Raw genomic sequence first — 20,316 nt, forward strand, 5'->3', positions numbered from 1 at the left:
AGAGAGAGAGAGAGAGAGAGAGAGAGAGAGAGAGAGAGAGAGAGAGAGAGAGAGAGAGAGAGAGAGAGAGTCGAGTTCAGGCCGTTTCTCTTTTTTACTTGTATTTTTATTTATTTTTTTTTTTAATGTATGAAAAATGTTGTCACTGATTAAACTGCTCTTTTGCAGGTAAGGGTTTTTTCTTTTTACTTTTCTTTTTTTTACAGGCAGATATGAATAACATCCAAAAAGAACACACGTACAGATAAACTGGATGTCCTATATACAAGCGCAGAGAGAGAGAGAGAGAGAGAGAGAGAGAGAGAGAGAGAGAGAGAGAGAGAGAGAGAGAGAGAGAGAGAGAGAGAATATATTGTCATCAATCTGAATATACACTGATAAAACTCAAAGGAAAAACGTAAGAGGATCTAATTTAATTTCTTCAGCTTCGTCTCCATTCCTGCGTCCCACTGTCCATTTTTCACTTGCCTTTCACTCCCAGTTAATTAAACGGCAAGGTCTGTGGTAATTGCATGTATCATTAAGAGTCATTAGTCACAACACGCACTATTCCAGGAGCTCTCTCAATTACCTGAAAATCTCCTTCATAATTAGCTTCCTTCCCTGGCCTTAGGAATCTGAAGAGCCTCCTCCTAATTGCAGTTAATGAGAGATAATGAGACTAGCGAATATTCGACCTACCCGCTGCCGTTCAGTTCATCGATGGCTTTTAACTACGGCACTACTCGAGGTTGTTAAGGCTAGTGGTGACAATTGTGTAGAATATCGTGAGTGATGCGAAAAGTCACGACGGAGAGCCTGTTCTTACTATAAAGGCTCCATGTGATTAAACAGTAAGTCTTCCAAGTTGCAGTATTCACGAAAGCTTGGTATCTCCTCCATTTAAAGTTTCGTCCACAGAACCTCCTCATATTCACTTCGTCTTTTCCACCACCACCACCACCACCTACTGTACGGAGAACTTCAAGGAGAGGCAGCTACTGACTGAATAATACTATTAGTCTCTTACCTATTACCCACCTCAAGTAATTCAATTTCACGTAACAATTTCTATGGGTCTCTATGGCTGGAATTCCTTTGATTTCATACTGAGTGCGGGAGTTTACTATTTATAAGGTAATCAAGAAGAGCGATAACTTGGCAGTGATTGAAGCCCAGTGTGGTCGGTGGTGGGTCCGGGCTTTTGTGGTTCTGCTATAACTACTACAGCTAATATTCGTGATAAGTCAGAATTTCTTATCTAGTATGATGACAGGGCCTCCGATGGAAACACCAAACCACTGGTCCATAATTCAACACCTCTAGTGGTACATATTTCACATCCTTGGAAAGAAACAGCAAATTAGAGGACTAGACCAGGTAAAACAAAGCTACACTTATTTCACTTTGCAGTGTGTAATAATACGACAAGAATTACTTAGTAACTCTTATATAAACACCATCTATATTTCATAAACCATGTAATATAAGAAAATATAAATATACATACATACATGTGTGTATATATATACTTTAAATTTAACTCGCTCCACACTACAATAAAATACGAATTACACATTACCTCAAAAAGAAAAGTTAACAACATTCCACAAATCAGCGAGTATCAAAAATAAACATAACAAAGTAAGAGAATTTAATAAAACGCAAAATTTAAACGTGACTTCACCTTCACCTCGCTGTAGGTAACAGAATAAGACTGACACACAGCCCTCCATGAATAGTCACCGGTATTTCATAAACCAACTAATAATATAAATAAATTCGTCAATCGTATTTCCACTTGACGCGCAGGACATGAAGGATGATAAAAAGATTAATTTACTTAGATAGGAGTAGCGCGAGGGGAGGAACACGTGAAGGGTCTGAGGGGACGTCACTGTGAGGGGAGCATGTGTTGTTTAAAGAATATGAATGGAGGAAGGTGCGAGGAACCTCAGGTGAGGGCGTCGAGGAGGGCGATGCCGAAAACGTTAGCATGTGGAAACCAGGGAAAATAATTGCTGTCTTTTTAAGGTAAAATAAAAAGAGTTACCATCAGTTCGATCAATTTGAAGAATGTTATTAAAGGGAAAATACACGGGAATTTTTTGATAAACCGAAGAAATATGAAAAAGAAATGAAATAGAAAGCAGAGTCAAATATGAAGAATGATATCTAAAACAGAATATCCACACATCAAATTGCAAGAAAAATAATAAAAATGAGGAAATACCACGAACAAAATACTGTCAAGCCAAATAAAACGAAATATATGAGATAATATAAAAAGAAGACAAAACATAATCATGAAAGATATGACATGAGACAAGCAACATGAAATAAGATACGCTGAGACGAGAAAGAATATAATACAGAAATAAAAAAAAAAAGTAACGGCAGAGAGAAGCAAGAGGCAGACGTAGATGAACGATAGGAGAGGGATGACTTTCTTGTAACGCCATGATGTACTATTAGCTCTAGTACTTTTATGATAATTCTGCCCTCGAAAATCACAGTTCATCGAGTCTTTCTTCCTGTTATCTATATTTGGTATATATACATACATGAATTTCAAACTACAGGAGGACCAAATGAAATAAAATAAATAAAAATCTATATATGCATTTTATATTTTAATGGAAAACAAAAAGGATATATCAGTATTATCATAGTATCCTTTTTTTTGTCACAGGTAACTTGCACACGATCTAAATCATGCCTGACATTATAGACACATTATACATGCTGTGAGCAGTGGGGGCCGCTGCTCGGAGTGGTGAGGCTTGACACGGAACGAGAAAGAGAATAAAGGGCAAGAGAAAGCAGCCTAGAGAAAGGAGCAGGGAGTGCGTAGAATAGGAAGGAAGGAATACGTGTACGGAGTCTAGCAAGGGACGAGTGAAGTGAGTCTCGAGAAAACATGCAAGATTTGTTGTAAGGGGAGAGAGGAAAGGTTCAGGCAATGGGGAGCAGGGAAAGGGAAGCCAGGAGGAGAAAATTAGGTGGGTGTGTAAAGGAAGAAACTGGGTGGAGGGCGCGAGTCTGGTGGGGGAGCCTGCAAAATGCAATATGGAGTGAGGAGCCGAGCCAGGGTGACGGAAAAGGTGGAGAGGAATAAGAGAAAAACGCCGAGGGAGGAGGGGAGAAGAAAGATAAACGGAGGAAGTGGAAGCCTGTTGAAATCGCTCCTTGGGAACCATGATTAACTACCCACCCTCTGTAGAGACGAAGCCCTGAATGTACTGAGTTTGTCGGAAATTACATCACTAATGAAGTAGATCGCGACGCGGAGAAATTATTCCAGCAAAACCTTGAAGCATGAAAATGGTACATAATTTCAAAGTTAGAGATGCAACTTTTGCCTCGAAGCAAAGGGAGTCCAGACGGGAGGAAATTAATGATAGCAAGGCGAGAGTATTCACTATTATTCCGACACAATTTTTGGACAGTTCATTAATAGTACGTGGGTTTTCTCTCACTGCAGCATCGACAGCCACAGGCAACGCCACCAAAAGCTCCCTTTCGCAGGACATAGCTAGGAAATTTACACTTCCATTATCGGGTGGTACGAATAACTAACTACGATTTTAGGGAGCCATATCTGCCTCTCTCATCGGCTGCCTCCGTTTGGCTCTCAACGCGATTAGCCGACGCGGAGAAGGGGGCGGGCGGGCGGGCGGCGGCGGCGGTGGCGGCTACTCCTGCTGCTGGAGCCGGATCTCTCAAGCTGTCAATGTCCTAGTGTATTTATCGACTGGTGATTGTAACTGGCAAGGCGAGTGGTAGAGCGCAATGCAGCTGTGTGTGTGTGTGTGTGTGTGTGTGTGTGTGTGTGTGTGTGTGTGTGTGTGTGTGTGTGTGTATCTGTGCGTGCGTGCGTCTGTGCGTGCGTGCGTGTGTGCGTGCGTGCGCTCCTAAATTTACTAGAGTTACGCTTCAAAGGCAACTTGTTTTCTACGAACAAAGCAGTCCACCATACTTGAGAACGGGAGCCACAATACTATTCTTATATGAAAACTAAATCAATATATTTTCACCTTTTTCTATGAGTTCATGTTGTGCCATTAGTATAAACACACACACACACACACACACACACACACACACACACACACACACACACTCATTATTCTCTCTCTCTCTCTCTCTCTCTCTCTCTCTCTCTCTCTCTCTCTCTCTCTCTCTCTCTCTCTCTCTCTCTCTCTCTCTCTCTCTCTCTCTCTCTCTCTCTCTCTCTCTCTCTCTCTCTCTCTCTCTCTCTCTCTCACGTATGAAAGCAGTCTAACAAAAACACCACATTCTCTTCAATATGAGAACAAAAATAACAAACACAACGCTGTATCTGGTGTGTGTGTGTGTGTGTGTGTGTGTGTGTGTGTGTGTGTGTGTGTGTGTGTGTGTGTGTGTGTGTGTGTGTGTGTGTGTGTGTAAGCGGTCTGATCCAATGTAGCTTCAATATCCAAGCACCAGGAGCCAGTCCTCTCGAGGCACCGGACACATAAAACAACTGCCGACAGCGCCGCTTGGCAATACACTCCATACTGAACTATGCAGCGAAACATTAGGGAAGGACTCAGTGTTTCCCGTGTCTAGCGGCAGTGAAGGTGGCGGCAAATTTCCCGTCAGGCCACGTCAGTTGCCCCCACTTTCTCATTGCCCGCCCTCTTTTCCTCCTCGTCCCTCCATCCCTCCCACCAGCTCTTCGCTCTCCCACCGCTTCCAGCATCTTCCAAGTTTGCAGCGAGAGGAAAAAATGTTTCAGGCAAGGGAGTTGAATTTTTCCTTTCCAGCGTCGCAACCATCGTAGAACTCGACTAGCAAACTCCGATAAGCTGCAATCTTTTTACCTCGCTTTCTACATACGCATATACCTCATCCTCTCCCTTCTTAACGGCTTCAAGCTCTCTCCTCTCAATCTTTCCATATCGCTCAGCATCCTTTTCGTCACCCGGCATAAAAACCCTGCCCGAGTTTCCGTATCTGTCCTCGACAATTTACCGAAAAAAATATTTGCCCTTTTGGTTCATTCACAATGCCATCAGTCTTCGTCCCTTATAAATTATGAATCAGCTTGATCTTCCTGGCCTACGCATAGCCCTCGTCAACGTTTAGCACACACTGATATTACTTCTTTCACATCACTATCATCTGCAGCAGTTTTTCATTTTTTTTTTTTTTTTCATCTTCTCAAGACCACACTCACACTCGCAGTTGAATTCACGGGTTCGCCTTCTTTACCCAAAATATCGCGCGTCTGATCCATGTCCCCGTCGCATGTGCAGCACTATCGATGCTCCAAACTATTTCGTGCCAAAGGGATTACTCAGGGATAAAATCGGAATGCGTTTCCTCTCTTGCTGATATCGAAATCCTTGAAAGACGGGACTAGAAGGTGCGCCATCGCTCGATTCTTTCTTTTTCTTTCTTTTCATTGCCATCACAATAAAAATAAGCTTGGCATATTATTGATAAATCTTATAATCTTAAAGATATGTAATTTTGAATAGAAATAACGTTCTTAACTGTAAGTTTAAGAAAAAAAATAAATAAAACTGGCGGAGACGCTTCAAAAGTCCTAACTTACAGAAGCTGTTTTAACAAGAGATGAAATGTGAAGTTTCCAGTTTAGATTGTAAGTAAAGGACAGACCAAAGATATTCAGTGAAGAAGAGGGGGACGGTTGAGTGTCAATGAAGAACAGGCGATAGTTGTTTGGAAGACCGTTGCTTCCAGTTGATAAATGGAGGAATCGAGTTTTTGAAGCACTAAACATTACTAAATTTCCTCTTCTAAAATCAGCAATTTTAGAAAGATTTCAGATTGGGGAAAAGAAAACTTGCTTGTTTATGTTTTCTTTCCAAGATTATCTTCTTTGTGTTCTTGTACGATGCTTAATTAGTTACAAAAAAATGGCAGTATTATCCTTCAAGTGGAAACCGAAAGACATAGGCGTGAAATGAGTGGAGCACAGCATAACTATAACAAAAATAACTCGGAAATCCGTATGCTTACACCAAACACTTTCAGATAAAAAAAAAAATAGAATTCCTATAAAATCTACTGACACATGCATGGGTTAACACAATCTAAATTAATACAGTATCTCCATAAATACATAATGAGGGTACCAGTAAAAAAAATAAATAACAGCGCCCCTTCGAGTGAGACAAGCAAATATAAGGGCAGTCCAACATTACGTATTGCGGCCCTGGAGAGACGGAAAAAGAGTAAGGGATTGAGAGGAAGGAAGGGAGCCGTGGTGCGTGAAGACCCAGAAGCGGTGGAAAATTGGAATTAAGGTGGCGTTCCAATCCCCAGCTGACGTCAAACTCAATCTATAGCAGCAAGCCTATCATATTGATGTGAGTGTATGTAAGCTTGAAAATATAATACGGTCGCCTTTTTCCCTTTATATAACCATACATTACGAGAGAGAGAGAGAGAGAGAGAGAGAGAGAGAGAGAGAGAGAGAGAGAGAGAGAGAGAGAGAGAGAGAGAGAGAGGACTGAAGACTTTTGGCTTACAAGGAAACCCGTTAATTGATCTACAAGTTAACAATGTGTGGTGTGGGAGAACAAGTTAGTTAATAGAACAAGGGCATAAACACACACACACACACACACACACACACACACACACACACACACACACACACACACACACACACACACACACACACACACGAGGAGAGCGGATGGAGACAGATAATGATAAATCTTTCTTCCTATTTTCATTTTGTTGGGAAAGAGTGATAAATCTTAATATGTCATGGATTCCACACCACCCGCGCCTCCTCTCCTCTACTTTCAGTGCGAATCTGTCGAGAGAGAGAGAGAGAGAGAGAGAGAGAGAGAGAGAGAGAGAGAGAGAGAGAGAGAGAGAGAGAGAGAGAGAGAGAGAGAGAGAGAGAGATCCTTATGATGTGATTCCTTGTATTCAGAAGTAAAATTGTAGTAGTAGTAGTAGTAGTAGTAGTAGTAGTAGTAGTAGTAGTAGTAGTAGTAGTAGTAGTAGTAGTAGTAGTAGTAGTAGTAGTAGTAGTGGTGGTGGTGGTGGTGGTGGTGGTGGTGGTGGTGGTGGTGGTGGTGGTGGTGGCGTTAACCAGGCAGTGTGTAGGGAATGGTGATAATGGTGTATTAATGGCGGTAGCGGCTGCGGGAGTGGTGTTGTCAGCGGTGACTAATGATCTTATAACGTGGCTTTATTAATGTCAAAGGAAGGAATGCAAAGATCAGCGAATATGAACTCAATTACAAATGGTATTATAGATGCTAGCGCTGCTTTTCGGTGAGGTAATGATGTATCTTAACGCCAACCTGTGTCACATGAGCTTCGTATTGTGGCGTGAAGTTTACCTCTTTAGTCCTGCAACGCAATTTTTGAATGAATTTTGGGTGCCATTAGACGATTTTATTTACATTAGGAAAGGTCTATGGAGGTCAAAAGATTAATGGCCAGAGTCTTCTCTATTCTAACCCCCACATAAGTTTCTGAAGCTGTATAAAATTGATATATAGTAACAAGAATGAATAAAAAAAAACGCGTCCTGGTACTGAAGGGGCTAAACGAGATAACTCAATCATGCAGCTTCGATGAAATGAATGTAATGAAATCAGAAAGGTGACAAAATAAGATGACAAGATAAATAATGAGATGATCTTTTTAGCATTGTTGTTGATTTAAATTTTCACAATCCACATTATTTTTCTTCAGCTTCCACATAACAGACATAATTTCATACACCACAATTGCAAACGTACATATTACATACATACTTCCACACTCTACACTTCCAAACATACTTATTCATACCACATTTCCAGGTACATACAACCATACTTCTCCACGGCCCCACAGTTCTATATACTACACAGTTACACACAAACATACATACGTACATACACGCACACATACTTCTACTATACACATACGTTTCCACTTCCACATAAATGCATACAGACAAATATACATTTATACTTCCTTTATCCACACAAACTTTCCACACACTATTGTCAGCGAGTATTATGTTATGTAAAGTAGAAGTTTATCTTACAACGTCTGAAGCACCACAGTCACCCGCATCGTAGAAGAGTGATTACCTTTTAATACCAGTCACTATCCCTCCCTTTTTCCCTCCCCTAACGCTCCGCTGTACCTGATTCGTCCCTCTAATAAGGGTGATTAGGAGAGTGGAAACTAGTGAATGTCGACCAATTACAACTTTTCGCTTCGTGTTTTCAAGTATACTGGCTTCCCCACCGCTCTTTTTTCGTCCTGTGTTTGTCTTTCTTAGTGTTTGTTTGCAGTCTGAGGTTGAATATCGCAAGGCATTGTTTTATGTAAATTTGTGTATAGGGATCATAATTGATATGTTTAGGTAAATTTCATGCTAGGACTGTCATGATGAAGGTTACTGACTTTTGCAATTTTTTTTATGTTCCATGTTGATTTTTTTTTTCTCCCATCACTTTGCTTTCGTCACTGTGGCTGCCCTCTCTAGCAACTACCTGTTAATGTAATTCTCTCTATGGATAAGAGAAAGCGACGCATTTAAGTGATACAGAAGTAAGTTCGCTTAATTGCATCCTTCGGTATTCGGTATATCTTTTTCCTCGCATTCTCATTCTTCAGCAACAAAAAATATAGTTTTCTTGCAAGTTACATGCTCTTAATACCGCGAACTTGCAATGTTTTCCAATAATTTCACTGATACACCGAAGGGGATATTATTTTTGTTTCGCTAACCTTCCCCAAAGTTGAAAGCCTCTTACCAGTTCCGCTTCTCCTCTCCCTCTCACCCACAACCTTCAACAATTAACTTTTGTCTCCTCTACGAAATTTCAATTATTTTATCATTTCTCTTCCGATCTCTCCCAGGCAATCTATATCAACTTCCCACTCAACCCTCCGAGTGGCCTTGTTACAACTTAATGAACTCTAAAGTAACGCCTTGCAGCCTTTGACGAGTGCACAGTCAAAAGTTTTAGGATGAGCTTTGTGGGGCCGTCGAGTGCGTCCACAGCCCTCCAGTCCTTGATTAAAATTTGAAGCCGAGCCAAGCCGAGCTAACGATAAGTGAGGCCGCGGTACAAGAGCTTGAGCCGACATGACTCTACGCCTCGTCACTGCATGGATTAATTCAGTGGCTTGGTGTAACCCACATTCAAGGCCTTGTGCTGCACGTAACTCTCTGATTTACTTCAGCAAAAAGTAAATAAATAAAATTCTGAACAAAAGTTACAATTCCAAAGGTAACAAACCTCTAGGAAAAATAAACAGAGAGAGAGAGAGAGAGAGAGAGAGAGAGAGAGAGAGAGAGAGAGAGAGAGAGAGAGAGAGAGAGAGATGATAAAGAAAGAAAAAGAGATCTGAAAAGGGAGTCACTATCACCAAGGTTTTTAAGATGACCGCGAGTGATGGATCAAGGCGAGGCGGATACTAGACAGGCGAACGATAAGCTTGGGGAGAAAGTCAGAATAGGAGAGGAAGGCCGAAGAGGAAACTGAGGTGATGACTGGGCTATTTTGGTGTGAAAGACATAAAAGATCCTAGCAGGCGACAGAAAAGAAGGATGGGATAGTTGAGGGACGTCGGAGGTTGCGGTGAGGTGAAGATAAGCTAGAAGGAAGAGAAATGAAAGCTAAGGGACTGTTGCAAGGAGATGAATCCACTGAGATATCGAAATGAGAATACAGTAGAGTAGAGAAGAGACGTGTAACCGCCATAGGAATAGGTAGGACCCATTGTACATAAGTATATAGGAATCTGATGCAATCTCTCGTAATGTGGTGCAACATGTAGAACTGCTGACCTCGTCTTTTCCTTTCAACAGGGGTTGCAGTGTTTCTCTATTTCATATAACTAACTAGGGGTTCGTTGCATTCATGATTGTCTCAGATAACTAATCCAAATTAATGTAGTCTCTATGGGTAGGATGCTTTTAGTATAGGTATCACTACCAGTGAGAAATAAATGTAATGCACGACACGCTACACCTCATGGAAAATTCCCCGTCACATGACCGACGCCCTGTGTCAGCACCTTGGAGGCTGGGCGGCGGTGGGCGCGGGCAGCCGGCAGAAGGAAGATCGCCGGCGACTGGGAAGTGCGGGTGTGTGTCAAGTGTGTGTGCCTGTGAACTGTGCTGCGGGAACTTAGTGACTCTGTGTACTCAGTGACATTACAAACACTTTCCCGAGTTTAAAACACGTTTGCCGTATGTTCTTGTACGTGGCGTGTGGACAGCACTTGTAAATTTGTACATAATATACTAACTTTTATAAACTGAGTTTTCCTTGTACACCTGGGTTGATAAGAAACACTAGAACTACCAGTAAAACCGCTCGGCTGGACAGTAAATCAAAACAATAAACTTAATAACTTTATGTAGGCCTACAGAACCTACAGGAGGCCTGCTAATCAAACAAAGTTAAGCTTCATACAACCAAAACGCTTAGCAGACGGAACAGGTGAAAGGGATAGTAGCTGCAGGACAAAACAAGAAGGGGAGAGTAGACGCGGTGTGGTAGTTAAAGGGACAGTCGGTTTTTCTCCTATTTCAGTGTACAGATAAAACAAGGCAAAGGCAACAGGGGGAGGAAAGCAAAGCGTCCTCCAGCTTTGTACAGGGATTGAAAAGAAAATATAAAACAACATTTCACAGAAACACACACACACACACACACACACACACACACACACACACACACACACACACACACCACTACCACATACACAGTGTGCAAACGTTTCTATTACACTTATACCTATTTTAAACTATCGTAGGAATCTCAATGAACACTCTGTAGTACTTTTTTTTTTTATGGGCATGGGCGGCACTAAGCATGAAGCCTTCAGTGCAGAATTACTGCTACAAAAACACTTCACACGTTCAATGAAATATAGCGAGAAGCAAAAGTGTATTGGTAAAGCGTAACATTCCGTGCAGGTGTGTGAGTGCTCTGGTTTACTGGCCGACACAGGCGATTGAGGTGGAGTGGAGCGCTACTCCTTTCCTTATCTTTCTGTCATGACGCAGGGGTGAGGGTGAGGGTAAAGAAAAGGACGAGAGTGAGGGGGACGATCGTTTGTTATTGACAACCAAGATGTAATAAGAGTTGACAGATTTGTCATCCTTCATTTTATTTTACAAAATATTCCCGTCATCGGCCTCTCACACCCTATTTCATTTCTGCCACGTACAAACTCTCCATTTCTCATCTCACAAAACTGTCTTGCGCAGATCTCTACACATCTAACTTTTTTTGTTGTGTGTGTTTATAAAATGTTCAACACTTCACGTTCTTCCCTTGCACCCTTCATATTCTAGCAGCCCTCGTGCGTCAGCTCCTATAAGACCCATGGCGCCGCGGCTGTATTATAGTCATAAGTCACGCCTCAACTCTCTAATTTACTAAATAAGGGGTGTCAAATTCCCAGGTAAGACATGTTCCTAATTCATGGTCGACATATGAAATTTTTATCCAGAAAATGGAAAGATATTCTTCACCTAACATCGCTTCCTCCTGCTGCGTCTCATTTCCTTAGTCAGAAGAAGCAGAATAGTGAGGAAAATATTTTAGTATGCGGACGTTATTGTATAAGGAAGCGCATTATTCTATAATATATTGTTTTTGGTGTGTGTGTGTGTGTGTGTGTGTGTGTGTGTGTGTGTGTGTGTGTGTGTGTGTGTGTGTGTGTGTGTGTGTGTGTGTGTGTGTGTGTGTGTGTGTGTGTGTGTGTGTGTGTGTGTGTGTGTGTGTGTGTGTGTGTGTGTGTGTGTGTGTGTGTGTGTGTGTGTGTGAGATAAAACGAGTAAATAAGTTTCCTGAAGACACATGGTCTTCTAAGAAAAGTTTTTACGAATACAATTTCTACACAACTTGTCTCTTCAGCGGTGAGAGAACGTATGTCCATGTGAAATGAGATACCTCAAGTGGCAACAATGTGTGGGTAAAGTCACTGAAGGAAGCAGAGGTAACACAGACTAACAAAGTACTGCAAAGTGACGGGATTTCCTCGAATATTGTACATTGAAAAGAAATACAAATGAAATTCAGAATGAGAGATATTCTAACTTTCGTCAAAGACAAACTTATGGATTAGAGAGAGAGAGAGAGAGAGAGAGAGAGAGAGAGAGAGAGAGAGAGAGAGAGAGAGAGAGAGAGAGAGAGAGAGAGAGAGAGAGAGAGAGAGAGAGAGAGAGAGAGAGAGAGAGAGAGAGAGAGAGAGAATTTACAGTACATTTCAACGTCCTGCAACAAACATGTGTAGTAATTCCAGTAAGTGATGTGAATTTGCAGTTAGTTTTATTTTGGACAGCGACTTTTCACGGACAAAGGAGGCAAGACCCATTCTTTCGTTCAACAATGAGAGGAAAATTAAACGAAATTTTATACTATATGTTAAAACTTGGATAATGGTTTATTTCACAATGCCATTTGCTTTACTCTCGAAATGGACGACGCTGAGAATGAATGTAAGGTGTGGTGGTGGTGGTGGTGGTGGTGGTGGTGGTACTCTTCAGGTGATGATGATATGTACTAGAGGTCACCATTTGTTATTGATGGTATTGCTAGTCATGGTTATTAATAGGAATTTTGTGGCGCATATTTAGATTCACATTCTATGACTTTTCGGCGTCAAGCTTTAACTAACAACTTTTGAAACTTATTGTGGCTTTCAAGAGTGATCTCGAGATTCTAGAGATAGTATAGCAAGAATTATTTATCATTGCTGAGAAAAGACACTTATTTCACCACGAGTGATTCTACAGATAGTTTAGCAAGAATCATTTATCATTACTGAGAGGAAACACTTGTTACAAGACAATCATTTATACAGACTTTCGAAATCGTTATGAAAACCTCAGTCTTTCAATACGATTTCACACCTAATACATGATTTGTCAAGGACATCAAAGAGAAGGGAATGGAAACAAAGGTCCCAGAGAGATTACCTACAAACTTAGTCCACAGAGCACCAACCCCCCCAAGACGCTTCAAGTTCATCGCGTGACGAGGAATGCTTGATCGCAACACAACTCGAAATAATGAAGAAAACACTAGGGGAGGGAACTGCAGGTAGTCATTACGGCGAACATAAATAACCATTCGTGTTACTTTAGTTGATTATCGCGCGCTCTTGTTTTAACAATGTGACAGGGACCAGTGTAGTAATTCAAGGACAAATGACTTCAGTAACATTAGGTCTGCAGCAAAAAGTCTCAACCCACGACACGTATCGTTCGTATCTAAAGCAAAAAAGTAAACAGGTTAGAAAAGGAAAGCAGGAGTCTCTACACACCCACGTAATTATCCCAGAACCAGCAGGGGAGGGAGAAGGAGGGGTAAAGAGGAGGTGCAGCTTATGAAACCTGGCTGAGGAAGCATCATTAAAACTATTTTTGGACTTTCGCTATTAGAGAAATAACATCTTTACAAATTAGCAACTTTTGCCTTGCCATCAAAGTTGTGTATGTGTGAATACGCAGATCATGTGTGTGTGTGTGTGTGTGTGTGTGTGTGTGTGTGTGTGTGTGTGTGTGTGTGTGTGTGTGTGTGTGTGTGTGTGTGTGTGTGTGTGTGTGTGTGTGTGTGTGTGTGTGTGTGTGACCGCTATTGGATATTTGGGCATGTATACCTAAGTGCGCTAGAATCCTATAAAATTAATGTGATTACTAACTGGAGCCCGATTCATATTTGAATGAAAATTCCTATTTAATCACTTCAAAATTATCCTTGTAACAGCCAACAAAACGAGTTGACTGAAGCTTACTCAGTTATGTAACTGATAATGTGTGTGTGTGTGTGTGTGTGTGTGTGTGTGTGTGTGTGTGTGTGTGTGTGTGTGTGTGTGTGTGTGTGTGTGTGTGTGTGTGTAATTCACCTCGGTTGCCTACTGGTCACCCAGCCAGTCTTCCCCATTACGGAGCGAGCTTAGAGCTCATAGACCGATCTTCGGATAGGACTGAGACCACAACACATTCCACACACCGGGAAAGCGAGGCCACAACCCCTCGAGTTACATCCCGTACCTATTTACTGCTAGGTGAACAGGGGCCACACATGAAGAGGCTTGTCCATTTGCCTCGCCGTTTCCCGGGACTCGAACCCGGCCCTCTCGATTGTGAGTCGAGATTGCTAACCACTACACTACGCGGTGTGCAATGTGTGTGTGTGTGTGTGTGTGTGTGTGTGTGTGTGTGTGTGTGTGTGTGTGTGTGTGTGTGTGTGTGTGTGTGTGTGTGTGTGTGTGTGTGTGTAGCTTGTTATATATATCTCTAGGTATGAGTTACCGAACGTGTATAAGAACGAATGGTTTGCTTTGGTGCAGTGTGTAGCATTGTAACACTACTTTTTGTGTAATCTTATCAAGTTTCTCAAACAATAACACTGAGCATTATAACGATCCAGACAAGGAAAATTATTTGTGAAAGATTTTTTTACTACTTAATTCATGAAGCATTTCAAAATATTTATAACATGTCACATCAAACATTCCCAAATTGTGTAGAAACTTTTTTTCTTCGTGATTGGTGTATCGTAAAATTTCATCACCAACGGCATCATTATTTTCTCTCTCTCTCTCTCTCTCTCTCTCTCTCTCTCTCTCTCTCTCTCTCTCTCTCTCTCTCTCTCTCTCTCTCTCTCTCTCTCTCTCTCTCTCTCTCTCTCTATATCTATATATATATATATATATATATATATATATATATATATATATATATATATATATATATATATATATATATATATATATATATATATATATATATATATATATATATATATATATATATATATATATATATATATATATATATATATATATATATGAGCTTCTAATCGTCCTTTCCACCCCCTCTTCACTATAAACTTCATGGATGATGTCAACACTTCCACCACATCAGACGACCGCCACAACTACAACCACAGTAACCTAAAAAAAAAAAAAAAAAAAAAAAAAAAAAACTGAAATATGTATTAACGTACTTAATCACACTTCTATAGTATGCGAACTAAAAATGGTGACAAATCCAAAGTTCTACCGTATTCTTGCTCTATCCTTGTTTTACGAAATGTCTTGATAAATATTTTCATGGGGTTAGCGCAATTACTTCCTAGCCGAAAGAAAGAAGCAATTGTAAGTGGTCAACGTGCAATGCTAGTGGATGACCTTTATACAAGTTTGATTAACACACGGCTAATGCTCATGCTAGAATATTTACACTGATCTTTGTCTTCACTGTGATCAGACACTGAAAACCACGAGGAGGTATTTCTTTTTCCTCTATTTTTCTATAATTTAAAGCGTCCAGTAATTCGTTTGATCTTTCTTAAAGGCTACACAGTTAGCGACTTAATGCCAACTTCCACTGAAAGCCAGAATGAGAATAGTAACCAAGAACCTAGAAGCTGGTCGTCATGCTACGCGCTGATCGATTGCCAAGCGTGGCGAGCTTTGCCCCACCCCATTAATCTCAGAACTCGGCATGAGGCTAAACATTAAAGCGGCTCACTGAGAAGGAGAAATATTTTGAAGCAGAATTCACACAGCTTCCCTTTTACAATATGATTTTTTACCACTTTCGTAACGTTTTGTTAAGATATTACAATTTGCAGCCATAATTATTGTTAGAATGATAATGTGTGATAACCATGTCATTTATCTGGCCTACACTAATGCATGATTTTAAATGATCCTTATAAAAAAGCTAGATGGTGTGTGAAAATACTATGCATACTGCCTGGACACACACACGCACACACGCACACGCACGGGGGCAAACACACACACACACACACACACACACACACACACACACACACACACACACACACACACACACACACACAAAACGTTAGCGCAGATACAGTCCCCTCTGCCATCCCCTCAATCTGTGACTTTTTTCATGGTTCCAAGTATTTCGGTTGTCATCCTCCCCTTGTGCCTCACTCCCCTTCCTCTCTTCCTCCTCTTGACTCTTTCCCATTTTACGACACTACTTTAGTTCACCATTTCCTTTTTCCCTTTTCTCATTTAAACATTTCACACACCTTTCCTCCTCTGATAACCTGCATGGCAAACCCTCACCCAAACAACATGATCGCTTCGAAGTGTTATGTTCCTTATTTTCTTTTTCACAGCTAATTCAAGAGTCGTATCCCCTGCCGCCCATTGCCAAGTGTTGCCGTATATTACAGCGCCCTCACGGCCTACAATTGCCGACAGTAAAACGAAGCTCAGAAGCCTGAATCTTGTCTCTCCAAATCCTGAGTCACTTTCCAAATACTCAATGGATGGCTCGAAATATCCGTCCTCCCCAGCCAACCTACTGTACATAGTCTTCGGGTATACGTAGCTGTGTGTGTGTGTGTGTGTGTGTGTGTGTGTGTGTGAGAGAGAGAGAGAGAGAGAGAGAGAGAGAGAGAGAGAGAGAGAGAGAGAGAGAGAGAGAGAGAGAGAGAGAGAGAGAGAGAGAGAGAGAGAGAGACGCACACTAAGCCATTGGGGCCTAAGCTCCTAATTTCTACACACAATCTGTACTTCGACTCTTGCTTATACAAACACCTATTTAGGGCCGCCCATTGAATCCCGATCGTTGGCCCTTGATATTTATTCTAATACTTGATCTCTCCCCTGAGCCTCCACAGCCCCATATACGCATCACTCCCCTCTAACAGCTTCCTGCCACCACCTTCCTCCTGAGACCTTTGTGCAGACGTAAAAATGGAAATACAGTTCATGATTTTTTGGAATACAAATGGAAGGGGTGAGTAAATGCAACAAGCAAAGTACGAAACTGAGAGAGAGAGAGAGAGAGAGAGAGAGAGAGAGAGAGAGAGAGAGAGAGAGAGAGAGAGAGAGAGAGAGAGAGAGAGAGAGAGAGAGAGAGAGAGAGAGAGAGAGAGAGAGAATTTGTCTAGTTGTATATTTCAGGGTTCAAGCAGGGTTCATAAGGTCAGGTCCCCAGAGCTATACTTATCCAGATTTTCTTTAAAGACGTATGTTGGCTGCTGTAACAACCTCCTCACTCAAGCCATTCCAAATATCAGCAGTTCTATAAGGAAAATTGTACTTCATGTCTCTTAAACACTGACTCTTCCTGATCTCCTCTAAGTGCCCTCTTGTCAGTCTAGTTTAATCTTCCAGCTTTTAATTTTTGCCTATCCATCTTTTCAATGCGGTTAATAATTTTGCAAAGCGTTATTAGAGCTCCTCTTTCTCTTGTATCTTGCAGTCCAATTTATTTAAACTTTCTTCATAGGCTATATCTTTCAACTTCGTTACCATCTTAGCACCGGTTCTCTGAATTATTTCCTACTCCTTTATGTACGAGTATTTCTTCATATATGGAGACCACACTACTGCTGCATATTCCAACCCGGGTCGTACTATGGTGGTTATGATTTTCTTTATCATACTCTTATCCATGTAGTGAAATGCCACCCTAATATTCGTTAACAACTGGTACGTCAAACAAAATATCCAACTTATATGCCTTTCTGGGGTCAGGATATTTTGAAAAGCCACTCCCAGGTCATTCTCTTCCTCACTCTTCATTATGTAAGTGTGTGTGTGTGTGTGTGTGTGTGTGTGTGTGTGTGTGTGTGTGTGTGTGTGTGTGTGTGTGTGTGTGTGTGTGTGTGTGTGTGTGTGTGTGTTAGGGATGTCTACAAATAAATGGAAACTAGTAAAATCTTAATAATTTACTCATTATTATCGTGAAATGATAATTAAGTTGTCTTTATATTTCTACATCGGCATATACATACTAAGACTTTTCTTAAAAATGAAAAGAAACATATTCATAGAACATCATTCTAATGAAACTTGGTGATCACGCCCATATCACCCCATGCTTGACAAGTTGTCAATGAGATTTTTTTTTTTTTTTTTTTTTTTTTTTGCGAGAATGGTGAGGGCGTGCATTGGTTGAAACCTTCCCATGTACTAAGCGCAATCACTCTAATCTCATAAGAACTCACCTATAACAGTAACTACAATATAGAATTTATTTAGTTAGTTTTTATTTAAAATATTTTATTAGTTAGTTAGCTGGATATACAAATATAAAAGGAATAATTTCCCGCTTCAGAGTGAATATTAATATTCAATAAGGGGAACAAGGCGAAAACATGCGCAATAAATAACTTGGGAAATGAAGAATAGCTCCAGTGGGGAGTCCCCCGGGGCCATTTGTCGCACAAAGAGCCCCGACGGAGTTTACAAAATTTTTCATCCAGAAACGATTGCCTCTGCACTGTCTGCTTCCGGCGGGGTTTAACACGCTCTGGAAATTACTTGATCATCACGATCACACCAAGGATACTCAAACCATGAGAAATGGTGTCTGGTACACTGCTGCCAATGGTACGCTTAGTCAATCATTGAGTTGTGACGTTACTCTTTTACACCAAGTTTATGTTTACGAACAAATCGTCACCTTCATAGTTATTACCGGTTTTTTTTTTCTTTCTTTTTTTTTTCATGACGATACGCACCAGTATACTGCTTTGCCATAGGAGTATCAAGTGGGCGGCACAATGCGAGGCAACGCTTTGTCACCATCATTCACACTGCAAGGCGACAAGGAAATCCTGATTAGAATTTATACAAGGCTCGTGTCTGGCATACAGAACCAGAGATGGATCCAGGCGGGAGGATCATGGTGGAGGTTTGAGCTGGGGAAAGTGAAACTAAAGAGGGTGGAAAGAGGTTGGGGTTGATGTTCAAAAAGGGATTGTGAAGGAAGAATAGAAAGGAGAGGTCAAGCAAGCTACGCGGTTTCGGTGCTGTGTAGTGCAAGAAAGGCATGTGCTGGAGCAGCGTGGGACAGTTTGTTTTGGAAGGTGTGAACAGGAAGATGGAGACACCAGCAGGACAGAGTGACGGGTGATGCACGATGGCGTATATTCTAACCACTTTGAACCTTCGCCAGGACTACTCTGAGAGGTCACACAGATCATTAGTGTATTTTTTATTTTCTTTTTTCATATCCGATAATATAAAAACCTTGTTAAAATAGCACTACAAATATGAAAACATCCATTAAAATTCAATTAACTTTCACTACAGGCTGTTAAAGGTAGTCGATTGATCGCTGAAACGTTGGAGAATATCAGCCAAATCACAGTTAGCGGGAATATAATACTTTAAACGCTCCTCAGTTACCCTTCACCACTCTCTTCACGGTACAGTCTCAAAACCTGAATATTCGAGTCGTTATGTAGCTTACCAGATTATTTAGTTGGAGCAAAGAAATATCTCTTTAATCAAACAGCAATGATCAAACAATTACGAAATTCATACAGGTATATATATATATATATATATATATATATATATATATATATATATATATATATATATATATATATATATATATATATATATATGTAAACCCGTCTTCTCATTCGCATCATTTTCTTCTTATGATTTTCTTAAACAATAAAGATCCTTGAATAAATTATGATTTTTCATCTACTTACTTATTATTGTCTATTATTTCCTCTCACAGAAACATCCTTAAAAAATCCATTGACTTTCGTTTGAGCTTAACGCCATTACATCTCAATATGATAAAACATTTAGGAATGCAGAACGTAATTTAGATAGCGAGAATAATGAATGAAAAACATGGTGTGCGATACAACAATGAAAGTAATATTAGTACACATTCTGATACGCCGGTGTTCCTGGAACGCGGCCAAATAGGTGTTCCAGAAACCTTGCCTATAGGGACTCAAAGGGTCAATGCTCTGAGAATTATTTACCTCTTAAATATACTTTAAAAATCAGTAACGTTCACATAAAGCATGTCGAGACATCTAGTTTGACTCTTGAGGCTTTTCGTGCTTTAAGCTGATAATATTCAGGAAAAGAGGAGAACTGTACCTTGTTGGACTGCAACGGCTAAGCGTAGGTCACCTCTCTTGTCCATGCCCTGCAGGGGACGTAAGGACAGTCACCGCAGCAATTCGTCCCACTCCCAACCCGGTCCCACCCAACGCTTGTGACAGACGAGGGTCATGGCAGATAAGGGGACAACGATTCGTTTGACTGTCTTGTCCAGCAACGACCAAACAAACAAAGGGGGGGAGGAAAAAAAAAAAAAAAAAAAAAAGCGAAGCGATAGAGGACAAGGACCGCAAAACAAATATGTGCGCTATACATGAGTTCTTCCCATCCCTTCCCCGTTCCTCTTTCATCTGAACACAAAGCCAGTGTCTAAAAATAAAACACTACTCAAACTGTACTTGAGGAAATATAAACTTAGCCTGACTACCTCGTGGCTTACTGCACCTTAGTTTGAGTTTTCATTATAATACCATC

Source organism: Portunus trituberculatus, chromosome 16, assembly GCF_017591435.1.
Source record: "Portunus trituberculatus isolate SZX2019 chromosome 16, ASM1759143v1, whole genome shotgun sequence".
In the NCBI taxonomy this organism is placed as follows: domain Eukaryota; kingdom Metazoa; phylum Arthropoda; class Malacostraca; order Decapoda; family Portunidae; genus Portunus; species Portunus trituberculatus.